This window comes from Balaenoptera acutorostrata, chromosome 1 (assembly GCF_949987535.1).
Source record: "Balaenoptera acutorostrata chromosome 1, mBalAcu1.1, whole genome shotgun sequence".
In the NCBI taxonomy this organism is placed as follows: Eukaryota; Metazoa; Chordata; class Mammalia; order Artiodactyla; family Balaenopteridae; genus Balaenoptera; species Balaenoptera acutorostrata.
The window spans coordinates 174,622,422-174,628,421 of record NC_080064.1 but is presented as its reverse complement, the minus strand read 5'-3'; the positions used below and the strand labels follow the sequence as shown (position 1 = coordinate 174,628,421).

Here is a 6,000-nt window from a genome sequence, read left to right as displayed (position 1 = left end):
AGGAGGGTAGCATCCCGTGGGATGCGGAAGCAACAAGGAGGAAGGGACCTGGTCCTTGGTTAATCATGTGGGCAGAACTGCTGACCATCCTAAATGCCCTTATGCCTCCTCTTTCGTGAAAGACAAATTTCTGTCTGATTTGAGCCACTGAGCTTTTGGATGTCCTGTTTCCTGACAGAGTGGGGAATCCCCCAATATTAGTGTTTATTAGTGTCTTCTCTGCTGCTGTCTAGTTTCTCCAGAGAAAGAGCTTCTGGTCTTCTGCTTGCTTATTTATAACTTGAACTTCTACCATGCAAGACGAAATTATTGCTTCTATATTCTCTTTGAATTCTGTTTTCTCCCTCTACCCCTCAGCCTATCTCCATCACATTATTTTTGCACTATCAACATTGAGAGAACTTTCATTTTTCCTGAAATAGTTGCTCCCTTTCCTAAAATGCAGAGGATTTGCATTTGCCTCTTTGTTTTAATGATATGTTTTCCCTTCCACTATGATTAGTTCATCTTTGCATTTCCCTCAGAGGTTTGCTCACAGTGGTGCTGAATAATTATGCTGTGAGTAAAAAGTGTATACAGTTGTATGAAATGTTAATTTGGTGCTAAAGTTTAGTTCAGTCTAAGAAAGTCAACTACAAAGCCTCAGCTGCCAAATATTCTCTGACCACAGGAAAATGAATTACAACTAAGTGGATTATTTCTATTCTAGGTTTAATAACCTTGGGGAGAAGGAAATTGGTAAACCAGAGGCTCTGCCATGAAAAATTTTAACTAAGGGGAGACTCTATTGATTGTACTGCCATTTTGTATTCATGGGAGCCAAAAAAAGGAGGATATTATTTTCTAAAATTCCTCTGAATCCAGGAGTTATTCTTCTTAGTCCTTTTGTCACCAATTTTAGGCAAATAACCAATTTTCTGATACTGATAATGAGCTGATTTGCAGATTTAAAGATATGATGAGTTCTCTTATATTCAAAATATATTTAAATACTCTACATGAATTTATGTAATTTAAAAAATTTTATTTCCAAAAAGTATTTTTTCTTAGAACCTTTAGATGTCATCTAGCTCAATACCTGATAGAAGCTTGAGTATTGCAAGTTTTAAATTACATCCATTTTTAAGGTATACCAGAATGTACATGTATCAATCTGGGTCTAATCAGGAGAGAGAAACCACACAATGATTTAAACAGGGGAAGTTAAATATAAAGAATTATTCAATCGTGATACAAGAGAAGCTATAAGCTATAAGAAAACTCTATATGGTTCCCTGGGGCTGTGGGAAGGTACTCAAGAAAGGACAAACTTCAAAGGGGGGCCTTTTCCAATGCTTGGGTTTAGATCTCATTGGAAAAGGTATAATTGCAACCTACTAGATGCCGGGGAAGTTCAGCAAGTTGCCTGGACCAGAGCTGGTCTACAGAAACCACGCTTGGGAATGCAGGCAGGGCATAAGTGAGCTGCAGCTGGTGAGTATGCACGTGGGCCTGAAGCTGGCCCAGGGGCACTAGAGCATTCTGTGTTAGTGAAGTGACTGCCTATGGTAGCCAGGAGCATAGGCGTGCAGAGTGATAGGGAATCCAGTGGCAAGCCTACAAGACAGAGATGGGGTGCCAGGCACATGGCAGCTGGTGGCCAGGTGTGCAGGCATGCAGAGAGAGTGCCAGTGTGGCAAGAGGCCTGGAATAGCACCGCTGTCAGGAGAACCACAGGAAGGTGGTGGCCAGGCCAGTTCAGGGCTGCAAAATTACCATGGAATTCTGCATTCTGGGCACAGGGCTGGGGCAGAGTGCTAGTAGGTATCCTTACACTCACAGTGCTAACCCACTGTGAAGCAGCAGGAAACAGCAGGAGCGTACCTTCTTCCGACAATGTTCCTCTAGCACCCTCTACTGAGAAAGCTGAGCATCATGCTCACTGCAAAGCGGAAATGTTCAAAGGAATTCTGTTCATGATCACAGAGTTGTGTGTAATAAATGGTGAATTTGGAGCTAAAGGCAATACATTGATAAATAGCAGAGCACGAATAACTTAAAGTTGCTAAAATAAAAATGTGAAGTCAAAATCACTCAACAATTGCTTAGAGTTAAGTCTATAAAGAAGGAAATGCTGGAAGAGTAGCAGCAAATTTATTAAAATTTAGGTTTATAATCTAAATTTTGTTTATTTTCCACCAAGGAAAAAATGGGAAATACAATGGTTATGTATTTCCTGTTGGTGGATAAAACTAAAAATATTTCTGACAGAGGACCTTATTTGCTCTAACTAAAATAGGTAATATTAAAATAGAAAATTAAAATTTATCTCATGAGTTATTTTATAAGAAACCATGAATAACGTCATGGACAACACCATCACCAATTTCAAAGCTATTCTTCCAATAGCCAAATATATAGCCTTTTATAAGAACTGAGTTGATCTATTAAAACATAAGCTGAGATTGATGTTTTTGCAAGGAGTTAAGTTACTGTGCATCTATCCAGACACATAGCTACTAAAGCTCTATTTTGAAGCAAAGATGGACCATGGAATATATAGAGAAATGAATAAATAGCATCTCTGTTAGACTAGTGGTTCCCCAATTTGTTGCATATGAGAATCACTGGGGGCATTTCAGTAATAATTCAGATCCTTGAAGACTTACCAGATGTATTTGTAGGGGATGGGGCCTGAGAGTCTGGATTTTTAACCACCACAAGGCATTTTTGGGGAACTGCCTGAACCAAATTTGCAATCTCTCCTTGAGGGCGGCCCATAATCATTCACAGGTTGATACAGTGGTTCAAAGGCCCACTCCCCTTGACCCAATCTTGGACATTTTCAAAGGGCCATCCAGCTTTTGAGTGCCCTGGAGATCTGCTGAAACTTCTGATGCCACTGCTTCCCAGTTCAACTCTTCCCTCCACCCAATCCTGCCCCTCACTGCTTTATGGGCCTTGTTCCTGAAAGGACTCCTCAATGACCCACCTGTGTGCAGCCTCCATCTCAGAGTCTGTTTCCCAGGGAACCGAACGTATGAACTGTTCATAGGTTAACCTAACTTATGAAATGTCTTCTTTTTTGATTTACTTGTTCTTTTCTCATGATGTTATTTGCTAGTTCTATTTTTGGAATGATTTGTAAAGAAGTCTTTTCTATTTATGGCATTAAATCTTACTTTGTTACATATGTTTTAATTATTTTAGTATATTTTTATTATCTTTTCTATTTACTTAATAATGTTTGATATATGAGTGGTGTAAAAATTATACCTGAGTTAAACATTTTTCCCTTTGTTTTCACCTTTGATACTGTGCTTAAAAGCTTTATACCACAAAAGTATGTGACTCTTCATGGACATTTAGAATGCTCCCAAGGGACTTATTGAAAAACAGAAGATCAGTAGATAAAAGCAATCTTCAATTGCCTACAGTTAGATCCATGGAAGAGGAAGTGTCAGAAAAGTAGATCGTGAACAAAATGACAAAGGGACAGAGTGAGTATCAGATGGAACAGACTGGGGATTCTTACCCTTACTTCTGAAGTTTTGTTATAAAGAAGAAAATATCGGAGATCTCATCAGCAAATGCATAAGTACCCTCATGTTGAAATTACAAAGCCCGGAGAGGATCCGACTCCAGCAACAGGGCACTTACAGTCAGAACACCTTTGATATGGTTAATATTTGAGGATACAAATATTTAATGATAACATTTGTATCATGCTTTAATTGCCAGCAACAAAGTTGGTCTTAGACTACAACTGATATACCTATGCGTTTGGTTTTAATCGTCTCACTTCTGAATCCAAATCTTTCAAGAGTGTTTGGAAACTAATACTGTATAGATAGATATGTTTATGACTCAGCATAACATGTAGGAGACTCTGGTTCAATATCATAGTATTTCTTACCTATTCAATTTCCATCCACCTCCAAAATATATCTCTAATTTACTTCAGAAAGACTCCAGTTCTGTCTGTCACAACTTTCTCTTACAAAACCGATTTCCTCATGCCTTACCCCATCACTGCCCTATCACTTTTTTTTAAACATCACCGCTCTCTTGATGTGTAGTGGTCACTTCCTTTCTGTTGTTTATAGTTTTACAAAATAAGTGTGCATTCTTAATCACTAGTTTAATGTTGATTTGTTATTCCTTTTTATAAATGGGATCATGCAACGTGTATTATATTGTGTCCAATTTCTTTTGCTTATATTCCTGAGATTTATTCATGATGTGTTATAACTGTAGTTCATTCATTCTCATTGTTATATATCATTCTGTTGTGTGAGCATACTGCAGTTTACTTATCATTTTAATAAGGATAGAATTTATGTTTTCAGTTCTTTGGCTACTACACAACTATGAATATTTCTGTACATGTCTTCTGGGGCACATGCCGGTTGTAGAGTGCACATACCCAATTTTTATAGATAAATTTCCAAAATCTAGGTTTATATCCTGGCTATGCCACTTAAAAGTTATATGACCATTTACAGTTACTTAAACTCTTTGTCCCTCAATTTTATTTTTGATAAAATGGAGAGAATGATAGTACTCGTCTCAGAGTTAACAGATCAGTGTTGTATTGATACATGTAGTTTAACACATAGCCATGCTTAGTAACTGTCATTATAATTATTAATATTATTGTTATAAAAAGAATGCATGGAGAGAATAATCCACAGGAACTATTTATAATTTGTATTCAGTATTTCTCATCTCTAAATATCTTATCCTCTTTTGATATCTTTTCCTGCACATCATAAAATGCTCAAAAATAGATTTTCAAGGGACTTCCCTGGTGGTCCAGTGGTTAAGACTGCGCTCCCAATGTGCAGGGGGCACGGGTTCAGTCCCTGGTTGGGAAACTAAGATCCTGCATGTCGCACGGTTAAAAAAAACAAAAAAGATTTTCAACGTATCTCTGGGTCTGAAACCAGAGCTTTGGCTTAGGAATTGTCATCATTCACTGCACCTGAGTTTTTGCATCCCATCATATTACTTGCTAAACAAAACCTGTGTCCAGAGGTACCCAAGTATGAGTGAGCTAGTGACATACATTTAAGAAACTTCTTTTTTATTACTCTCTAAAATTGTGGCCCACTTAAAATTTACTATCTCAATCACTGCTGCTGAGATTGGATTTAATATGGGTATTATTTATGCGTTTTTTTAAACTCAATTATAAGAGCTAGTTCTTCATCTTTGGCACATTCTGAGTTAGAAGTGGGAGGTTTCAATGTTTTCATATTTTTCAGCAAATAAGATCCAGACCCCAGGACAGGAAGAAATCATAGACCCAGCTTTCCTAGCCTCCAGCTTTACATTTTTGTCCAATGAACCCTGTGTCCTTTTTTGGGTAGGTCATTTGAACCATCCTTCCAATTGTCCCTCATGGGTAAGGGTAAGCAAAGGGAACAATGGACTATTATGACGTTATCAACTTGAGTACTGGCTAAGGGGAAGGAGGAAATTCAATATACACTGCCACTTTTTTTTCTATAGTTAATCATTTGCAGGAACAATCAACTGTTACTTCTTATCTATTCTCGCTTATTTTTACCCGACCAGCCAACCACCAATCACATTGCTGGAACTCAGGATTTTCCGTTGAGCGTTTGCTTGAAAGGCAAGGATGTAATGATAAATTCTGTTGTAGAGAAGGCTAAGAATATCTGAGATCAAAGGTTCCTCATCTTGAGAGAAACAACTCAAGGCAAAATTACAGAGTCTTCTGTTCCTTGCTCAGAAACCTACAGGTAAGTAATTTACTAAACACTCAGATTACCTTGGGGGAAAGGCTGATGTTTTGTCTCTGAGGAGTGAAGTCTTCAAAGGATAAGGCAGAGAGATATACTCAAGCATCTGTTCATCAGAAATCCTTTCAGGATTCCTGTATTTTGTGGTAGAAAAAAATGGTTTGTGTGACTTGAAAAGTACTTATAAATTTTTGAAGACAATTATTTAATTATAGACATAGGAATAAGAATGCCTGGTAATGAAATAAATTGT

At 37.6% G+C, this 6,000-nt stretch overlaps 1 protein-coding gene across 1 annotated transcript in view; it reads left to right on the top strand.

Moving 5' to 3' along the window:
• The first annotated feature begins 5,665 nt into the window (after nt 1-5,665).
• Nucleotides 5,666-6,000, top strand: part of LOC102997936 (zona pellucida sperm-binding protein 3 receptor-like) — a 59,961-nt gene continuing 59,626 nt past the window's right edge. The window contains exon 1 of the mRNA XM_028163845.2: nt 5,666-5,747. The gene's annotated coding sequence lies outside the window, so the exon portion shown is untranslated. The remainder of the gene's footprint in view (nt 5,748-6,000) is intronic.